The following is a 22,301-nucleotide window of genomic DNA, read 5'->3' on the forward strand; positions in this document are numbered from 1 at the left end:
AATAAAGGGTAGGTCATTTAGAACTGAGATGAGGAAAAACTTTTTCACACAGTGAGTTATAAATTTGTGGAATTCTCTGCCTCCAAAGACAGTGCAGGCCAATTCACTGGATGCATTCAAAAGAGAGTTAGATAAAGCTCTTAGGGCTAGCGGAATCAAGGGGTATGGTGAGAAGGCAGGAACTGATTGTGGATGATCAGCCATGATCACATTGAATGACGGTGCTGGCTCAAAGTGTCGAATGGCCTACTACTGCAACTATTGTCTATGTATCTATGTTCCCTCTAATCTTTTATGTACATCAAAATAAATCCTATTTCCAATCAATTGAATCAGAATAACTTGCGGCGCGACAGGCAACATCTCTGGAGAGAAGAGATCCACAGGGGTCTGTGTTGGGGGGGGGGAGGATTAGGAGGGGATTGAAGGTTTTGTGGCCAAGTTTGCGGATAATCCGAAAATAGGTGGAGGGGCAGGTTGTGTAGAGAGAGCAGAGACTCCGCAGAAAGACTTGGACAGGTTGGGAGAGTGGGCAGAGAAGTGGCAGATGGAATATAGAGTAGCAAAGTGTGGAGTCATGCATTTTGGTAGCAGGAATAAAGGCGTAGACTATTTTCTAAATCGCGAGAGAATCCAGAAATCAGAAGTGCAAAGGGTCTTGGTAGTGCAGGTGCAGGATTCCCCAAAAATTAAAACTTCAAATCAAGGCGCTGGTCACGCTGCTTTTGGAGTACTGTGAGCAATTAAAGGACATTCTTTTAGGAAGGAAATGATGTGAAATTTCTTTAGTCAGAGGGTGGTGAATCTGTGGAATTCTTTGCCACAGAAGGGTGTGGAGGCCAAGTTAATGGATATTTTTAAGGCAGAGAAAGATAGTTTCTTGATTAGTACATGAGTCAGAGGTTATGGGGAGAAGGCAGGAGAATGGGTTTAGGAGGGAGAGATCAGCCATGATTGAAGGGAGGATTAGACTTGATGGGCTGAATAGCCTAATTCATATCACTTATGAATGGGTGATGTTTCGGGTCGAGACCCTTCTTCAGACTGAGTCGGGGAGAGGAAGATATATAGGTCATGGTGTGAAAACGACAGATCGAAGCAGACAATACTCAGGGAAATGTAGAATGGTTCATTGTTAGCTGAGAGGTGGGGGAGGGATGGTGAGAGAGGCAAAGCAAGGGTTACATGAAGTTAGATAAATCAATATTCACACTGCTGAGTTGTTGATTTCTTTAGCTTCGTAACCCTTGCTTTCTCTCTCTTTCCGTTCCTCCCCCACCCTAGTTCTTTAACTAGTTTCACTATCCTCCTGATTAATTTTATAGATTCAATGCCTTATTGTCACCTTCCCCTCAGCTAGCCATGAACCTAGTCTCTAGTTTAGTTTAGAGATACAGCACGGCAACAGGCCCTTCTGCCCGCTGAGTCCGCGCCAACAATTGATTCCCACACACACTAGGGACAATTTAGAATTTTACCAAGCCAATTAACCTACAAATGTGTACGTCTTTGGAGTGTGGGAGGAAACCGCAGCTCCCGGGGAAAACCCACGCACGTCAGGGGGAGAACGTACAAATTCCGTGCAGACAAGCACCCGTGGTTAGGATCAAACCCGGGTCTCTGGTGCATTAATAGACTATAGACAATTGGTGCAGGAGTAGACCATTTGGCCCTTCGAGCCAGCACCGCCATTCAATGTGATCATGGCTGATCATCCCCAATCAGTACCCAGTTCCTGCCTTCTACCCATATCTCCTGACTCCGCTATCTTTAAGAGCCCTTTCTAGCTCTCTTGAAAGCATCCAGAGAACCTGTCTCCACCACCCTTTGTGTCATCTGCAAATTTGCTAATGTTACTTTGAATCCCTTCATCCAAATCATTGATGTATATTGTATATAGCTGCGGTCCCAGCACCGAGCCTTGCGGTACCCCACTAGTCACTGGCAGCCATTCTGAAAGGGACCCATTAATCCCTACTCTTTGTTTCCTGTCTGCCAACCACTTCTCTATCCATGTCAGCACTCTACCCCCAATACCATGTGCCCTAATTTTGCCCACTAATCTTCTATGTGGGACCTTATCAAATGCTTTCTGAAAGTCCAGGTACACTACATCCACTGGCTCTCCCTTGTCCATTTTCCTAGTTACATCTTCAAAAAATTCCAGAAGATTAGTCAAGCATGATTTCCCCTTCGTAAAACCATGCTGACTCGGACCGGTCCTGTTACAGCTATCCAAATGTGCGGCTATCTCATCTTTTATAATTGACTTCAGCAACTTCCCCACCACCAATGTCAGGCTAACTGGTCTATAATTCCTCGTTTTCTCTCTCTCGCCTTTCTTAAAAAGTGGGATAACATTAGCTACCCTCCAATCCACAGGAACTGAGCCTGAGTATAGAACATTGGAAAATTATCACCAATGCATCCATGATTTCAGCCACTTCTTTAAGTACCCTGGGGTGTAGACCATCAGGCCCTGGGGATTTATCAGCCTTCAGTCCGATCGGTCTATCCAACATCATTTCCTGCCTAATGTGGATTTTCTTCAGTTCCTCTGTCACCCCAGATCTTCTGGCCACTACTATATCAGGAAGATTGTTTGTGTCCTCCTTAGTGAAGACAGATCCAAAGTACCTGTTCAACTCATCTGCCATTTCCTTGTTCCCCATAATAAATTCACCTTTTTCGGTCTTCAAGGGTCCAACTTTGGTCTTAACTAATTTTTTCCTCTTCACATACCTAAAGAAGCTTTTACTATCCTGTTTTATAGTCTTAGGGCAACTCCCCTGCTACAGCACCATGCTGCCCTCTCTGGTCTTTCTTTCCCCTGACTCTCAGTCTGCAGTAGGGTCTCGACCCAAAACATCACCCATCCCTTCTCTCCAGAGATGCTGCCTGTCCCGCTGAGTTACTCCAGTAATTTTTGTCCATATTCAATGTAAACTTGCTTCTGCATTTCCTTCCTGTACAGAAGAATTCGGAAGCTTTGTGTTGTACACAGTATTTCAGTTTTTCAAAAGTATAAACATAAATGCTGAAAGTAATCAGCAGATTGGGCAGTATCTGGTGAGAAAGAAACAAATTTAACATTACAGATGACCTTTCATATGAACACAGAAATGCTGCTTCATTTACTGTTTATATCTCTAATTTTCAGCATCTGTAGTTGATTGATTTTTAGATGCTTCTCATCTTTTTTACTATATCCTTTTCAGACTTTGGTTACATTGTGTAGAAACTTGCACTCCATTTGTTTTAATAAACAGCAGTATTTTGTTCTTTGTGAGTAGGCTGTGGGCTGAGCATCAAAAATGTGTCTAGAAATCCATTTTCGTGACCCACGTCTCGGAACTACATGAAATTTTGCACAGATTTAGATGAAATATAATTGAGAAGGAAGTCATAACTCGTCTGTGCCAAAGATTGCACATTAATTAATTAAACTAATTAGAAAATGAGATCGGAAAAGTAACCGCCATCTAGTGTCCAATGCCCATATTACACCATGTGGAGCCTATTTCTGTTTTGCAGTCTCTTTAAACTATGAATTATTATACCATCTATATATATGACTTGTGAATATGACTGTAATCATATATAATTATTAGATTAGATTAGATTAGATTTTATTTGTTGTCATTTGAACCCAGAAGTTCAAACGAAATTTAGTTTCTGCTGTCATACAAACAAGCAGAAGAACCAAGACACAACACAATTTACACAAACATCCATCACAGCGAATCTCCTCCTCACTGTGATGGAAGGCAAAGTCTTATCTCTCCCCTGCACTCCCCATTCTCCTCCCGATGTCAAAGTCAAAGCCCCCGGCGGGCGATGGTAAATAAGTCCCGCGGCCATTAAAGCCGTGCCGGGCGATGCAAGGCCACGCTCCAGGTCTTGATGTTGGAGCCCCCCGGCGGGCGCTAGCAAGTCCCGCGGCCATTAAAGCCGCGCCTGGGCGATGTAAGGCCCCGCTCCAGGTCATCCTCAAGCCCACAACTCGGGCGGGAGAAGTCTCCATTGCGGAAGCCCCGAAAAGCAGTCTCCCACCAGGGACCCATGGGCTCCCGGTGCCACCGTCCACTAGACCTGCGGCTGGAGCCTCCGAATCTCTGGGGTCGGGCCGCAGCAGCGCGCCACTACAGCGCCTCCCGCTCTGAACTCGGCCAGTCCACGATGGTAGTAGGTCCGCAGGCTCCGCGCTGGAGCCCCAGGTCGTTCCGGTTGGAGGCCGCTCCACGGTGCTAGGTCCCAATGACAACGGGGACCCGACAGAGAAAAGGTCGGGTCTGCCGTACAGGGAAGAGATTTTAAAAGTTTCCCCCTTCCCCCCCCCCCCCCCCCCCCCCCCCCCCCACACATACCCAGTTAAAAAAAAACACTGTAAACTACGTTCAAACGAGATGTATAATTGTATTCTATAAAAATAATATAATGAATATAATTGTGAGGTTTTATTTGAATGAGATTGCCGCAGAGGTCCTCTTGAACCAGCCTAATTAATAGGTCAGGGCAGTTCTTCTGGGTTCCCCCGTTTACTGAACCACACTGACTGCCAGTGTGCAGAGTGGGGGTCACGGCCATAGTGGGCCTGGGGCAGTGCCAGGCTGGGGGAAGGCTAAGGCAGGAAAATGCCAAACTCTAACCCTAACTCACCCCCTCCCAGACCTGTCCAAGGCTGGAGCTGGAGCCGCTTTGAGACCAGCTGCGGGCTCCGTACTGTGTCCCAGCACGCGTCCATCTCGGCCAGCATGCCCTTCTGGTGGTGGCGATGGAGGGGGGCAGCCTTGCCCTGCACGCCACCCGGGCCGCATTTAGCACCCAGATAGCGTCGGCTCTGTCAGACCGCCTGCTCGCTTGCTGCAACACCGGCCGACAGCCCGACCGACTCCTCGCAGCACTCACCGTAGACCCGGCCCAATGCTCACCTCCCGGCGGCCCAACCCTCACCTCCCGGCGGCCCAACGCTCGCCTCCCGGCGGCACAACGCTCACCTCCCGGCGGCACAATGCTCACCTCCCGGCGGAGGCCTGGCACAACCCTCACCTCCCGGATGCCCAATGCTCACCTCCCGGTGGAGGCCCGGCCCAAGGCTCACCTCCTGGAGGAGGCCCGGCCCTCACCTCCTGGAGGAGGCCCGACCCAATGCTCACCACTGACGGCCCGACCGACAGATTCACAGACAGACAGACAGACTAACAAACAGACTGACAAACAGACAGACTGACAGACTGACAAACAGACTGACCTTAATCCTAACTCTACATTTGTTATTTATCATTTTTATTTACCAGTAAGCATTATAACATTATAAAGATAAATCAAATGAAAAATAAAATTATCAGCAAGGTTAGCATTAGCTTTATCCTTGGAAACCTTGTTATTGCTATTGATGTAATGAGATGGCAGCCATGATCCCAGCGTCCTCGCTGCCTAGCGACCATAAAACAAAGCGCGGGATTGGCCAATTTGTGTCTGACCTCAATGTCAAATATGCATTGATTGGGCAATTACTACTCAGAAAATTTGAGGGTTTTCTCATATTTCTTAAAAATGTGCAGGTTTTGGTCTTGATGAGTTTCAGGTATGATTTAAATAATTTTATTACACAATATGTTAAAAATTCAGGTGGTTCTGTGAGTTGGGTCACGAAACTAAATGAAATAGCTCCTCGGCCCACAGCCTAGAGGGAGGGAATATGTGCAACATTTCTTCCAAGTGGATATCCAAGGATGGGTTGCACTTGAACCCGAGGGGGACCAATATCCTGGCGGGGAAATTCGCAAAGGCTACTGGGGAGACTTTAAACTAGAACGGTTGGGGCGAGGGACTCAAATAGAGAAAGCTAGTAGACAGAATGGGAGGCAGGAAGCAGAAAAGGGAAGCACTCGGGCACAAGAGGAGAAAGAAAAAAAAGGAAATAAACAGAGAATAAGAGGCGGGGGGGTTTCTTAAATGTGCATATTTTAATGCTAGGAGCATTGTAAGAAAGGTGGATGAGCTTAGAGTCTGGATAGACACCTGGAAGTATGATGTTGTGGTGATTAGTGAAACATGGTTGCAGAAGGGCTGTGATTGGAAACTAAATATTCCAGCATTTCGTTGCTTCAGGTGTGATAGAATTGGAGGGGCAAGAGGTGGAGGTGTTGCATTACTAGTCAGGGAATATATTACAGCAGTGCTTTGGCAGGATAGATTGGAGGGCTCATCTAGGGAGGCTATTTGGGTGGAACTGAGAAGTGGGAAAGGGGTAGCAACACTTATAGGGGTGTATTATAGACCGCCAAATGGGGATCGGGAATTGGAAGAGCAAATATGTAAGGAGATAGCAGATATTAGTAGTAAGCACAAAGTAGTGATTGTGGGAGATTTCAACTTTCCACACATAGACTGGGAAACACATTCGGTAAATGGGCTGGATGGTTTGGAGTTTGTAAAATGTGTGCAGGATAGTTTTTTGCAGCAATACATAGAAGTACCTACTAGAGGAGGGGCAGTGTTGGACCTCCTGTTAGGAAATGAGACGGGACAGGTGGCGGAGGTATGCGTTGGGGAGCACTTCGGGTCCAGTGATCACAATACCATTAGTTTCAATATAATTATGGAGAGGGTCAGAATTGGACCTATGGTTGAGATTTTTGATTGGAGAAAGGCTAACTTTGATGAGATGCGAAATGATTTAAAAGGAGTGAACTGGGACATTTTGTTTTATGGGAAGGGTGTAGAAGAGAAATGGAGGACTTTTAAAGGAGAAATTTTAAGAGTACAGAATCTTTATGTTCCTGTTCGGTTGAAAGGAAACAGTAAAAAGTGGAAAGAGCCCTGGTTTTCAAGGGAAATTGGATACTTTGTTCGGAAAAAGAGGGAGATCTACAATAATTATAGGCAGCATGAAGTAAATGACGTGCTTGAGGAGTATAAGGAATGTAAAAAGAATCTTAAGAAAGAAATTAGAAAAGCTAAAAGAAGACATGAGGTTGCTTTGGCAAGTAAGGTGAAAGTAAATCCAAAGGGTTTCTACAGCTATATTAATAGCAAAAGGATAACGAGGGATAAAATTGGTCCATTGGAGAGACGGAGTGGACAGCTATCTGCAGAGCCAAAAGAGATGGGGGAGATATTGAACAATTTATTTTCTTCGGTATTCACCAAGGAGTAAGGGAAACTAGTAGAGTAGCTATGGATACTATGAGTTTCAAAGTAAAAGAAGTACTGACACTTTTGAAAAATATAAAAGTGGATAAGTCTCCAGGTCCTGACAGGATATTCCCTAGGACATTGAGGGAAGTTAGTGTAGAAATAGCCGGGGCTATGACAGAAATATTTCAAATGTCATTAGAAATGGGAATAGTCCCCGAGGATTGGCGTACTGCGCATGTTGTTCCATTGTTTAAAATGGGTTCTAAGAGTAAACCTAGCAATTATAGGCCTGTTAGTTTGACTTCAGTGGTGGGCAAATTAATGGAAAAGATACTTAGAGATAATATATATAAGCATCTGGATAAACAGGGTCTGATTAGGAACAGTCAGCATGGATTTGTGCCTGGAAGGTCATGTTTGACTAATCTTCTTGAATTTTTTGAAGAGGTTACTAGGGAAATTGACGAGGGTAAAGCAGTGGATGTTGTCTATATGGACTTTAGTAAGGCCTTTGACAAGGTTCCTCATGGAAGGTTGGTTAAGAAGGTTCAACTGTTGGGTATAAATGCAGGAGTAGCAAGATGGATTCAACAGTGGCTGAATGGGAGAAGCCAGAGGGTAATGGTGGATGGTTGTTTGTCGGGTTGGAGGCAGGTGACTAGTGGGGTGCCTCAGGGATCGGTGTTGGGTCCTTTGTTGTTTGTCATGTACATCAATGATCTGGATGAAGGTGTGGTAAATTGGATTAGTAAGTATGCAGATGATACCAAGATAGGGGGTGTTGTGGATAATGAAGAGGATTTCCAAAGTCTACAGAGTGATTTAGGCCATTTGGAAGAATGGGCTGAAAGATGGCAGATGGAGTTTAATGCTGATAAATGTGAGGTGCTACACCTTGGCAGGACAAATCAAAATAGGACGTACATGGTAAATGGTAGGGAATTGAAGAATACAGTTGAACAGAGGGATCTGGGAATAACTGTGCATAGTTCCTTGAAGGTGGAATCTCATATAGATAGGGTGGTAAAGAAAGCTTTTGGTATGCTAGCCTTTATAAATCAGAGCATTGAGTATAGAAGCTGGGATGTAATGTTAAAATTGTACAAGGCATTGGTGAGACCAAATCTGGAGTATGGTGTACAATTTTGGTCGCCCAATTATAGGCAGGATGTCAACAAAATAGAGAGAGTACAGAGGAGATTTACTAGAATGTTGCCTGGGTTTCAACAACTAAGTTACAGAGAAAGGTTGAATAAGTTAGGTCTTTATTCTCTGGAGCGCAGAAGGTTAAGGGGGGACATGATAGAGGTCTTTAAAATGATGAGAGGGATAGACAGAGTTGATGTGGATCAGCTTTTCCCTTTGAGAAAAGGGAAGATTCAAACAAGAGGACATGACTTCAGAATTAAGGGACAGAAGTTTAGGGGTAACATGAGGGGGAACTTCTTTACTCAGAGAGTGGTAGCGGTGTGGAATGAGCTTCCAGTGGAAATGGTAGAGGCAGGTTCGTTGGTATCATTTAAAAATAAATTGGATAGGCATATGCATGAGAAGGGAATGGAGGGTTATGGTATGAGTGCAGGCAGGTGGGACTAAGGGAAAAAAAGTTGTTCGGCACGGACTTGTAGGGCCGAGATGGCCTGTTTCCGTGCTGTAATTGTTATATGTTGTTATATATATCTTGTACTGAAATGATCCATTCTTCTTTGAAATTAAATCAAAATATTAGTATGATACAATAGCTTGACCATAAGGTGACATTTCTGTTCATATTCTTTTATATCTTCTATACAAAGATTATTTTAAATTGAAAATCCCAACAAGTGGTTGAGATAGTCTGACTTGTTGAGACTGATTGCAATTTCAGGGTCACATCCTACTTTCAATTTATACATGATTGCTAAAAGGAAATAAATGCAGTAGGGATAAAATAAAGATTCCAAGGTTCAAAGGTCAGTTTAAAGGTCAATAAAGGTACAGTGAAACTTGGATATTGATTTTATAATTACAACAGATTCTTGGGACATGAAGATAAGGATAAAATTGCTTTGTGGTATTTTTAAAAGAGACACCGAGCTGTAGGATATATTAATCTCCCCCCCCCCCCCCCCCCCTCCCCCTCCTCTTCCGCTGCCAATGTACCTGCTTGATCAAATTCACTCTTAATTAATGGACTGTTTTAAAAATGTTATCTTTAATCCCTGACCATTTTACTTTTCCGAAGGCAAAAGTTGATGTTAAGGCTAATTCTGCACTGCCTGGTATGAGCAGGTAGCATGACAGTCATTCATGATGATACATTTTTATTTCCTATTTAGTTGAGGATGTTTTTATTGACTATCGACAAATGTTTTATCAGTAAGGATTTATGGATATTATTATGAAAATTCCAAATAAATTCCAGTAACAGGCCATTTTTAAGTACTTCCTCCTCACAAAGGTAGAATTATTTCAAGAAATAGGGCGGCACGGTGGCGCAGTAGTAGAGTTGTTGCCTTCCAGCGCCAGAGACTCGGGTTCGATCCCGACTGTACGTAGTTTGTACGTTCTCCCTGTGACCGCGTGGGTTTTCGCCGAGATCTTTGGTTTACTCCCACACTCCAAAGACGTACAGGTTTGCAGGTTAATTGGCTTGGTGTAAATGTAAAATTGGCCTTAGTGTGTGTAGGGTTGTGTTAATGATGTGCCGGGATCGCTGGTTGGTGGGCCGAAGGGCCTGTTTCCATGCTGTATGTCTAAAAACTAAATGTTTAGGTAGGTCATACCTCCAAATACTTTGATAACATGGCATTTGCCCTGACAAAAAGCCCTGTTCACTGGTTCATGAACAAAGGATGGAGATTAAATAAACTTGTAAACTAACTAGCCTTGACTATTGCAACATTGGCTAGCTTTGCTGTCTTCTAATCAGTAAAATATAACGTCTATAGAGCATCTTGCTGTATGGTGACAAGGAAATAACAGATTATAGTTCTAGAAGAGGTGTGTAAAAAATCAAGTTAGAATCTTTGGTTTGGCTGTCACTGGATCCTCATTGGGGTGTATCATGTCTGTCTTGCCTAATTTATTTCAAAAGAACAATCTCTTCTATGCCATTCAAGATAAGCATCTAAGGACATTTGACCATGTTAAATATACATTCAGGATGATGAAGTGCAATTTTGCTGAGCATTTTATGTCTGGGAACTTTTACACATCTGCAATGAATATTTAACATCGTTGATCATCAAGTTTACAGCATCATTAAGCAAATTCTATCAGAAGGAAGGCCTGAACAAATTTGTGATATTTAATCTCTCAGTGACTATAATTAAATCATAAGACTTTACAGTACAACGATCATTCAGCACAGTATCACCTCTTTGAAATAGTTACAGTATGCAATTCATTTCACTTTCCTGTTTTTTCTCCAAATTCTGAAATGTTCACTTCTTGAAGTATTTTATCCAATCTATCACCTTTTATAATTATACACATGCAAACATTTTCTTCATCTTGCATCTCTGTTGCAAATTATCCTAAATCTCAGTTTGCATCAGCATCATTAGCTTCTTATTTATTCTTATTGCACAAAAAGCCTTCTGTTCAGTGATACTCATTTTATTTGAGGTTTTGTTGTGGTACCACTCTGGCAGGAAAAGATGAATTATTTTCCAGTATACTGATACTGGAGAAGAGAAATTGAAAATTAGTATTCCAGGCTGGCCTTCCAGCTTTGTTAAGTGGAAAAGAGTGGAAGATTAGAGAAGAGGAGGTAGGGGATGTGATTGTTGGGCGCAAGAGAAAGAGACAGGGAATGGAAGTTAAACTGTTGCCTTATTGATTCTATACAGGTGAAGATTATTCACTCATGGACCCATGTGTAACTGTGGAATTCCCTACCACAGAGGAAAGTGGAGGCCAAGTCACTGGATGGATTTAAGAGAGAGTTAGATAGAGCTCTAGGGGCTAGTGGAATCAAGGGATATGGGGAGAAGGCAGGCATGGGTTATTGATTGGGGACGATCAGCCATGATCACAATGAATGCCGGTGCTGGCTCGAAGGGCTAAATGGCCTCCTCCTGCTCCTATTTTCTATGTTTCTCTGTTTCTATGGGTTTCCTATGTTGTAACCCTCTGGTCAGTGTACCATATTCTTCCTAAAATGCATCATTTTGCACTTCAACACTTCAGTGTTAACTTCTATCTGCTGTGAAACTGCCAGTCTGTGTCATTAATTCTGCTGATTTTAGATGTATCAAAATAATTGCTGAAGGTAACTTGTAATTTTGTCTCCTTTGAGTGTACATTAAAAGTATGTGCAATTTTAAAAAACAACTGCCATCTACTGGTAAACTAAAGACAGTGCATTTATTTCAATATTGTTATTTTAGAGCAAGTTTTTATGTTAAAATTGGTTCTGCAAGTCTTGCACAAAGCTGCGTTTGAACCCACTCAATCAACAACCCATGGGATCTACTTATTTGAAAGCACCACATTTTACCTGGTCCTCTCTGCTGATAAAATGTATTTGCAGGCATAAATTTGCAAAGGATGTCATAAGTGAGATGTGTGACTTCCTCAGATATTCTTAGACCTGGTACATAACTCGTGTTCTATCAGACAGCCGTGATCTTTACCCTCATACATGCATCTAAGACTTAGACTGCCAAAACTAAGGACCTTAAACTGCTACAAAGATAACTGGCAGCACAGTCTCAGTAAAATCTTCCAAATCCACTGACAGGATAAGCAAAATGCATATCAGCATTCACAGTATAGCCCTAATGACAGACAGTGGGATCCACAGGACAATTTATGATATCAGACTCATGAAATATGCATTTTTCTGAACTATGTTATGAGAAGAAATCACTAGTATAGAATAAGAGATTTAAACATGTTCTCAAATCCTCCTTTGAAAGAAATGCAATATCCCCACCAACTTCTGGGAATTCCTGGGAATGTGCATTTGCTTCAAGAAGGAGCATTTGGGTTGATACTGAGAACCTTAGTCCATGTGTCAGGAGTGCCATGGAGTTCAGTGTAAAAGCAGTGGCGGCACACCACCTCACAAATCACCCATCCACTCGCCAGACAGATTTTACCTTCTCCCCAAAATCCACAAACCTGACTGTCCTGGTAGACCCATTGTCTCTGCCTGTTTGTGCCCTACCAAACTTATTTCCACATACCTTGACTCCATCCTATCCCCCCTGGTTAAATCCCTCCCTACCTATGTTCAAGACACCTCAGACACTCTCCGTCATCTCCTGGCATTCCATTCTCTAGACCCACATCCCCTCATCTTCACCATGGACGTCCAGTCACAGGGCATCGGAAATGTCCTAATTCTTCAGGGAACGGGGCTTCCCCTCCCCTACCATAGATGAGGCTCTCACCAGGGTCTCTTCAATACCCCATAACACTGCTCTCTCTCCCCATCCCGCCACTCATAACAAGGGCAGAGTCCCCCTAGTCCTCACCTTTCACCCCACTAGCCGTCACATACAACAAATAGTCCTCCGTCATTTTCACCACCTCCAACGTGACCCCACCACTGGCCACATCTTCCCATCTCCCCCCCCCCCCCCCTCTCCCCGTCTGCTTTCCGTAAAGACCGCTCCCTCCGTAACTCCCTGGTCAATTCTTCCCTTTCCTCCTGCACCACCCTCTCCCCTGGCACTTTCCCGTGCAACCGCAAGAGATCAAGTTCAAGTGAGTTTATTGTCATGTGTCCCTGTATAGGACAATGAAATTCTTGCTTTGCTTCAGCACATAGAACATAGTAGGCATTTACTACAAAACAGATAAGTGTGTCCATATACCATGATATAAATATATTCACACATGAACAAGAGATGCTACACTTGTCGCTTTACCTCCCCCCTCGGCTCCATTCAAGGTCCCAAGCAGTCGTTCCAGGTGCGACAGAGGTTCACCTGCATTTCCTCCAACCTCATCTATTGCATCCGCTGCTCGAGAGATCAGCTGATCTACATCGGTGAGACCAAGCGTAGGCTTGGCGATCGTTTCGCCGAACGCCTCCGCTCGGTCTGCATTAACCAACCTGATCTCCCTGTGGCTCAGCACTTCAACTCCCCCTCCCATTCCAAATCCGACCTTTCTGTCCTGGGCCTCCTCCATGGCCAGAGTGAGCACCACGGAAATTGGAGGAGCAGCACCTCATATGGGCAGTTTGGGCAGTTTGAACCCTAGCGGCATAAACATTGACTCTCCAATTTCCCGTAGCCTTTTCTGTCTCTTCCCCTTCTCAGCTCTCCCTCTGTACCCCCTCCCCCCCACCCTCCCACACTACATCAGTCTGAAGAAGGGTTTCAGCCCGAAATGTTGCCTATTTTCTTCGCTCCATAGATGTTGCTGCACCCGCTGAGGTTCACCAGCACTTTTGTTGCCCAGACAGACACTTCCATCGGTGAAAGAATCTATGGTACATTCACTTTATTTGACACTTCAGAACCCACAGGACCAAAGTAGAAGCAAATCATATTTGATCCTGAGGATCTAGTTGAGAAGAAAACAAGATGTAATAATCTGTATCCTATGGCCCCTTGCCCCCTTTTGTGCTCAAGGTCATATTTTCTTTTAACTAGCTGTTTAATTAACTACAGAAAATCGCTGCTTGGTCTCCACCCTGTCCTGTCCTGTCCTGCACCCTGTCCTGGAGCGCCGTCCTGTATGGTATGGCTGCCCAGCCTGCAGCTGTCCGTTTTTTCTCTCTTTTTTTATTTTTAGTAAGTTGAGGTTTTTGTTCTGGAGTTCTAGCCTTTTTTATGTGGGGGGGAGGGGGAAACTGCTTTTCTAGGGTCCCTACCTGGTCGGAGAGGCAGCTTTGCTCCGGGCTGCACCGTCGACCCGTCCTCGCGGCCTACCAGTGGGCCTGGAGCGGTGTTTCCTGTCGGGGACCGCCCAGAACCTCGGCTTCGGCAGCGGCACAGCGCTGGAGCGCTATCGCGGAGCGGGCGATGCCCTACCCGGGTCGCCGCGCTGGAACTCCAGTGAGCTGAGACCGCCGATAAAAACATCGCGGAGCTGCGGGTCTGAGGAGCGGCCAGCTGCGGGTGGCGGCGCTGACTTTTCATCGGGAGCCTGGGATCTCTCAGCGAGATCGCCAGTGGTGGAGCTCCATCCGGCGCGGCCTTGTTGGCTTCGGAAGCCGTGGCCTCCAGTAAGGAAGCGGCCGTTCCAGGTGTCCCATGCCGCTGTGAAGATTCTCCCGACGCCAGAGCACCATCACACGGCGAGAACGGCCTGGAACATCGGGCCTCCGTGGAGGCAACCGTGGAGGCCTCAATAGGCCCGACTATGGGTGAACTGGGGATGGGGACTGGACATTGTGCATTCCCTCATAATGGGAACCATTGTGGGGGGATGTTTTTATGTTTAAATTTCTTTATTACTGTTGTGTCTGTATTCTTTCTTTATGTGCTGCATGGCAAGAAGCATTTCACTACACCTCGATGTATGTGACCAATAAAATAACCTTTGAACCTTTGAACACTTCTTGACCACCCTATCTGCCTGTAACGCCACTTTCAAAGAGCGATTTGCCTGAACTCCTGGTACAGCAGTATTGCTCTACAATACAGCAGTATTGTAGAGTAGCATCTGCTCTACAATACTCGCCAGAGCCGTACCATTCACTTTGTAGATCCTGCCTATGTTGGACCTCCCAAAATGCAACACCTCACATTTCTCTGTATTAAATTCCATCAACTATTCCTCAGACAACCTATCTAACGAATCAAGATCCTGCTGCAATTTTTGATAATAATCTTCACTATCTGCAATAGAGCACACTTTATGTCATCTGCAAACTTTCTAATCATGCCATGTACCTTCTCATCCAAATCATTGATATAGATGACAAATAGCAATGGGCCCAGTACCGAACCCCGAGGCACACCACTAGTTATGGGCCTAGAGTGTGAAAAACAACCTTTCATCATCACCCTTCGATTCTTACATGAAGCCAATTTTCTATCCAATCAGTTGTCTCTCCTTGGATCCCATGCACTCTAACCTTCCAGAGCAGCCTACCATCCGGAACCTTGTCGAATGCCTTGGTGAAATCCATACATGTGTGTCTATGGCACTGCCCTCATCAGCCTTTTTGGTCACATCATTAAAAAAAATGGTCACATCATTAAAACAAATAAGTCCTGAACGATTTCATTTAGACATTACTTTTTTTTCCCTATCCCCTTAACCAAATTGTTGATATTAATAACTGAGGCTCAAGCATCAATCCTTGCAATGCTCTGGAAACAGGCCCTTCAGCCCAACTAATCTATGCTAACCAAGATGCCCCATCCAAGCTAGTCCCATTTGCCCATCAAGCAGAGAATAATTTGTTGAATCGCACTCTTTGCATTTTGTTCATTCTATGTTATTATATTATCCCAATTCCATGTGCTCTGACATTGTTGACTAACCTTCGGCTGGTAACTTTTTGAAATTCTTCTGGAAATCCAAATATATTATACCCTTTGGTTCCCACTTGTCTATTCTACTACTCACTACTACTAAAAGAAATCTCAGCAAATTAGTCAAACAGTTTTTCTTTCATAAACCCACATTACATCGTACATAGAACATGGGTAGCATAGTGGTGCAGGGGTAGAGTTGTGACCATACAGCACCAAAGACCCGAGTTCAATCCCGACTACAAGTATTGTTTGTACGGAGTTTGCACATTTTCCTTGTGACTGCATGGGTTTCCTCCCGCATCCCAAAGACGTGTAGGATTGTAGGGCTTCTAGGTTAAAGTTACCCATATTAACGTGTGGGTAGTGTAAGAAGGAACTGCATATGCTGGTTTAAACTGAATATAGACACAAAAAGCTGGAGTAACTCAGCGGGACTTCTCAGACCGAAGAAAGTTCTCGACCCGAAATGTCACTCATTCCTTCTCTCCAGAGATGCTGCCTGTCCCGCTGAGTTACTGCAGCTTTTTATATATATTAACGTGTAGGTTAATTGGCTTCTATAAATTGTCCCGAGTGTACAGGATAAATCTAGTGCATGGGGTGATTGTTGGTCGGTGCAAACTCGGTGGGCCGAAGGGCCTGTTCCCACGCTGTATCTCTAAGCTAAATTAAACTAAACTAGAACAGTACAACACAGTAACAGGCCCTTCAGCACAAAATGTTTGTACCAAACATGATGCTTAGTTAAACTGATCTCATCTGCCTGTACATGATCCATATCACTCTATTCCCTGCACTTCCATGTGCCCTCTAAAAGCCTCTTAAACACAGGCCTCCACCACCCACCAATGTGTTCCAGCCCTCTGCTTTTCAAAAACATCTTGCCTGCACATCTTAATTAAACTTCGAAGATAGACACAAAATGCTGGAGTTTTGGAATCTATCCACCAAAACTCAGAGGGACAGGCAGCATCTCTGGATAAAAGGAATGGGTGACATTTCGGGTCAAGACCTTTCTTCATCCCTCATCTCACTTTATAGCTATTCCCTCTAGTGTTGGACATTTCCACTTTGGGGAAAAAGATTTTGACACTCTACCCTATCGATGCCTTTCATAATTATATATACTATATTTTATATATTATTAGACCAAGTGGGACCCGTTGGGTCCCTGTCACACCGGAGGCCTGGTCCCCCAATGCAACCCATTCCCCGAATGCAATATTCCACCACTCATCCTTAGCCCCCAACTGTGCAGGGGTGGCTCATTTCCCCTTATTCACCCTCCCTCATTTTAAACTTAAAAATAAATGCAATTGCACTTTCTAGGGCTGCCAATACTCAGTGTCCTGGGATTGTAACATTGTAGCGGGCAGGGCTACAATCCCATTGTGATGTCATAGCTGTAACTACCAGTGCAGATGGAAGAAGATTTTCTCAAAGTGGGATTTTGTAAAGTTAAAAATGTGAATAACTTGTAAAATATAACATTAATGCGAATAAAACTTTGATATACCACACCACAGGACAATGGTGAGTAAGGTGGTGCAAAACCTGGTCATGAATCACACACGCACACAGAAAAGATGAGAGCTTTAGTAATACATAGATAGATATATTGACCCAGCTCAATCTTATTATCCTTTTCAAGATGTTCTTTTATTATATCCTTCCTCATATATTCCAGCATTTACCTTACAACTGACTTTTGGCTTACAGGTAGTCACTTCCTTACCAGTATCTCTTCTATTATTTTCTTAAGCCAATGTTCGAGGCCTGATTATCTTCAGCCTTTTAATGGAGGATTTTCCTTTCAGTATAATGACGTGGAGGTGTTTGCCAATGTTCAATGTTCACTTCTAATGCAATCTCTCAGCAAATAGAGCAGTCCATGCCTGCCAATACTTCAACAGCTTTTGGTCATGGGCTGTCACATAATGGAAATAAATAACTTAATGAGCAGGAAGGTGGAACTTACAAAGTGTTAAAATTGTTTTGATGGTCAAGTTATAGTTAAAATCCAACAGTCATCAATCAAATGAAAGAATTATTCCTACATAACCAAAGCACATTAGACACAGAGTGTAGCAATAAACTATTATAGACATTATCAATAATGAATGGAATCTTTTATGAGATTATTTTACAATTCAGTTGCAAATATGATTTTTACTTGTTCTTGTGGAACAAGAGGATGTGACCATAAATGTATTTCTCCACATAGACAGATAGGAACTGGCTGGACAGTACTTTAGGAAAAGCAAAACTTGACAAGGATGACAATTTATTAGAAGCAAATTAGAAATGTAAAAGTAATGGCCCTGTCCCACTGTATGAGTTCATTCCAAGAGTTCTCCCGAGTTTGCCCTGATTCAAACTCGGAGATTTACGGTAATGGCCGCTCATCGGTACTCGGGGCTCTCGTGGACATTTTTCAACATGTTGAAAAATCTTCACGAGACTTCCCGAGCTTACCTGCCGTTAGCGAGTCTTCCCGAGTATCTGCCGTTAGCGTTATGAGCTCTTGGAATGAACTCGTACCGTGGGACAGGGACATCACATTTACATTTCTAATTTGTTTTTAATAAATTGTCATCCTTGTCAAGTTTTGCTTTTCCTAAAGTACTCAGAGCTGCTGTGGATTTGGAAGCAACAGCAACAAAGATAAGCAAGAGAAAACACTGATTGGCTCTAGCCCAAATGGGAGGAGAGTTGGAAGTGAGTCAGAGGGGGAAAGTTTAAAACTGAGGAATTTGGGTTGTAAATTGGTAAATTAGGCAATGTATCAGTCAATATAAGCAAGACGGCTCTTAGGGAGCGGCCTTGTGAGGGAAGTGCCCTGTGAGAAAAGTGTGAGTCTTTGGCTCGAGAGTCTTCGGCGAGGAGAATGTGGAGAGGAGGCTACGCAAAACGCTGAAGAGGGAGAGACGATAGAAGGAGATGTCAAGCAAGCTGATTCAGTGTGATGCTTGCACTATGTGGGAGGTCAAGGACACTGCTGGTGTCTCTGGCTGCTACAAATGTGAGAAGTGCATCCAGGTACAGCTCCTGAAGGACCGTGTTGGGGAACTGGAGAAGCAAGTGGATGACCTCAGGTTCGTCCGAGAAACTGAGTCGTTCCTCGACAAGTCCAAGTGTAAGATTGTTACACCTAAGGTACTGGAAGAGAGAAGGTGGGTGACGGTGAGAAAGGGAGGGAAGCATGGAATGCAAACGTCCCCAGGTGTTTTACCACTTGTGAACAGGTTCACCCACTTAGAAGCTGTCGGGACAGAAGACGTTATTACACTGGGCAGCGGACTGGCTTGCGAAGCAAAAAGGATTGTTGAGCCAAAACCAAAGAGGCCAACGTCAGGCAACGCCATTGTAGTGGGAGACTCCATTGTGAGAGGTATGGACAGTGGTTTCAGTGGCAACAGACGGGATTCGAGGATGGTGTGCTGCCTTCCTGGTGCCAGGATCCAGGATGTCATGGACAGAGTGCAGAAAATCCTCAAGGGCGAAGGTGAACAGCCGGAAGTGGTAGTGCATGTCGGCACAAACGATGTCGGAAAGAAGGGGATGAATATTCTGCAGCGTGACTTTAGAGACCTTGGAAAAATGCTGAAAAGAAGAACCTCCAGGGTTGTTATCTCTGGTTTGCTTCCAGTTCCTCATGCTGGTGAGAGCAGGAACAGGGAGATATGGGACCTGAATGTGTGGCTGAGGAACTGGTGCACAAGGCAGGGATTTAGATTCTTAGATCACTGGGATATGTTTTGGAGTAAGGGGGAACTGTACAAAAGGGACGGATTGCATCTTAACAGGTGGGGGACCAGCATTCTGGCAGGCAGGTTTGCCACTGCTACACGGGTGGCTTTAAACTGAATAAGGGGGTTGGGGTGTCAAATGGGATAGTCGAGGATGGAGTTAAATGGAAAGAGTTTCTTAAATGTGTGAGCGGAGAGACAGAGGGGTGTAAAATGAGGGTAGAAGCAATAGGTAGCAAGGTGAAAAGTAAAAGTGCAGGCAAACGAATCCAGGGCAAAAATCAAAAAGGGCCACTTTTCAACATAATTGTATAAGGGGTCAGAGTGTTGTAAAAACAAGCCTGAAGGCTTTGTGTCTCAATACAAGGAGCATTCATAATAAGGTGGATGAGTTGAATGTGCAGATAGCTATTAATGACTATGATATAGTTGGGATCACGGAGACATGGCTCCAGGGTGACCAAGGCTGGGAGCTCAACATCCAGGGATATTCAATATTCAGGAGGGATAGATAGAAAGGAAAAGGAGGTGGGGGTAGCGTTGCTGGTTAGAGCTGGTTAGCTTGGAGGATGAGGAATCGATATGGGTAGAGCTGCAAAACAATAAGGGGCAGAAAACGCTAGTGGGAGTTGTGTTCAGGCCACCGAACAGTAGTAGTGGAGTTGGGGATGGCATCAAACAGGAAATTAGAAATGCGTGCAACAAAGGTAAAACAGTTATAATGGGTGGATAACAAGGGAATCAGGGATAGTATCAAAACAAAAGATGAAGCATACAAATTAGCCAGAAAAAGCAGCCTATTAGAGGACTGGGAGAAATTCAGAGTCCAGCAGAGGAGGACAAAGGGCTTAATTAGGAAAGAGAAAATAGATTATGAAAGAAAACTGGCAGGGAACATAAAAACTGACTGCAAAAGTTTTTATAGATATGTGAAGAGAAAAAGATTAGTTAAAATAAATGTAGGTCCCTTGCACTCAGAAACAGGTGAATTGATCATGGGGAACAAGGACATGGCAGATAAAATTGAATGACTACTTTGGTTCTGTCTTCACTAAGGAAGACATAAATAATCTGCCGGAAATAGCAGGGGACCGGGGGTCAAATGAGATGGAGGAACTGTGTGAAATCCAGGTTATCCGGGAAGTGGTGTTAGGTAAATTGAATGGATTAAAGGCCGATAAATCCCCAGGGCCAGATAGGCTGCATCCCAGAGTACTTAAGGAAGTAGCCCCAGAAATAGTGGATGCATTAGTGATAATTTTTCAAAACTCTTTAGATTCTGGAGTAGTTCCTGAGGATTGGAGGGTAGCTAATGTAACCCCACTTTTTAAAAAGGGAGGGAGAGAGAAAATGGGGAATTACAGACCAGTTAGTCTAACATCGGTAGTGGGGAAACTGTTAGAATCAGTTATTAAAGATGGGATAGCAGCACATTTGGAAAGTGGTGAAATCATTGGACAAGTCAGCATGGATTTATGAAAAGTAAATCATGTCTGACGAATCATATAGAATTTTTCGAGGATGTAACTGGTAGAGTGGATAAGGGAGCACCAGTGGGTGTGTTATATCTGGACTTTCAGAAGGCTTTCGATAAGGTCCCACATAAGAGATTAGTATACAAACTTAAAGCACACGGTATTGGGGGTTTAATATTGATGTGGATAGAGAACTGGCTGGCAGACAGGAAGCAAAGAGTAGGAGTAAACGGGTCCTTTTCACAATGGCAGGCAGTGACTAGAGGGGTACCGCAAGGCTCAGTGCTGGGACCCCAGCTATTTACAATATATATTAATGATTTGGACTAGGGAATTGAATGCAACATCTCCAAGTTTGCGGATGACACGAAGCTGGGGGGCAGTGTTAGCTGTGAGGAGGATGCTAGGAGGCTGCAAGGTGACTTGGATAGGCTGGGTGAGTGGGCAAATGCATGGCAGATGCAGTATAATGTGGATAAATGTGAGGTTATCCACTTTGGTGGCAAAAACAGGAAAGTAGACAATTATTTGAATGGTGGCCAATTAGGAAAAGGGGAGATGCAATGAGACCTGGGTGTCATGGTACACCAGTCATTAAAAGTAGGCATGCAGGTGCAGCACGCAGTGAAGGACGCGAATGGTATGTTAGCATTCATAGCAAAAGGATTTGAGTATAGGAGCAGGGAGGTTCTACTGCAGTTGTACAGGGTCTTGGTGAGACCACACCTGGAGTATTGCGTACAGTTTTGGTCACCTAATCTGAGCAAAGACATTCTTGCCATAGTACAGAGAAGGTTCACCAGACTGATTCCTGGGATGTCAGGACTTTCATATGAAGAAAGACTGGATAGACTCGGCTTGTACTCGCTAGAATTTAGAAGATTGAGGGGGGATCTTATAGAAACTTACTAAATTCTTAAGGGGTTGGACAGGCTAGATGCAGGAAGATTGTTCCCGATGTTGGGGAAGTCCAGGACAAGGGGTCACAGTTTAAGGATAAGGGGGAAATCTTTTAGGACCGAGATGAGGAAAACATTTTTCACACAGAGAGTGGTGAATCTCTGGAATTCTCTGCCACAGAGATAGTTGAGGCCAGTTCATTGGCTATATTTAAGAGGGAGTTAGATGTGGCCCTTGTGGCTAAAGGGATCAGTGGGTATGGAGAGAAGGCAGGTACAGGATACTGAGTTGGATGATCAGCCATGATCATATTGAAGGCGGTGCAGGCTCGGCCGAATGGCCTACTCCTGCACCTATTTTCCATGTTTCTATGTTTCTAAGAGACGTCCCCGAGCTCCGACGTACCCGCTACGTTCATTCTCCGTGCTTACCACGAGTTTTGTTTTTTTTTAACTCGGAGAGCTCCTGGAATGAACTCATACCGTGGGACAGGGCAATAAAGATACAATATTGTATCTGCAGATACAAGGCTGAAGGAAAACCTGCACAAACTTCTATTTAATTCATTTTGAATTACTTTCATTAGCCATGTTCCTTGTTTAAAT

The 22,301-nt window shown here is 44.1% G+C and overlaps 1 protein-coding gene across 2 annotated transcripts in view; it reads left to right on the forward strand.

Annotated features, from left to right (window-relative positions):
* The window catches only part of ctnna2 (catenin alpha 2), a 1,182,272-nt gene that overhangs the window by 138,899 nt on the left and 1,021,072 nt on the right, over positions 1 to 22,301 (forward strand). The gene's annotated exons all lie outside the window — the stretch shown is intronic.

Source organism: Amblyraja radiata, chromosome 1 (genome assembly GCF_010909765.2).
Source record: "Amblyraja radiata isolate CabotCenter1 chromosome 1, sAmbRad1.1.pri, whole genome shotgun sequence".
NCBI lineage: Eukaryota > Metazoa > Chordata > Chondrichthyes > Rajiformes > Rajidae > Amblyraja > Amblyraja radiata.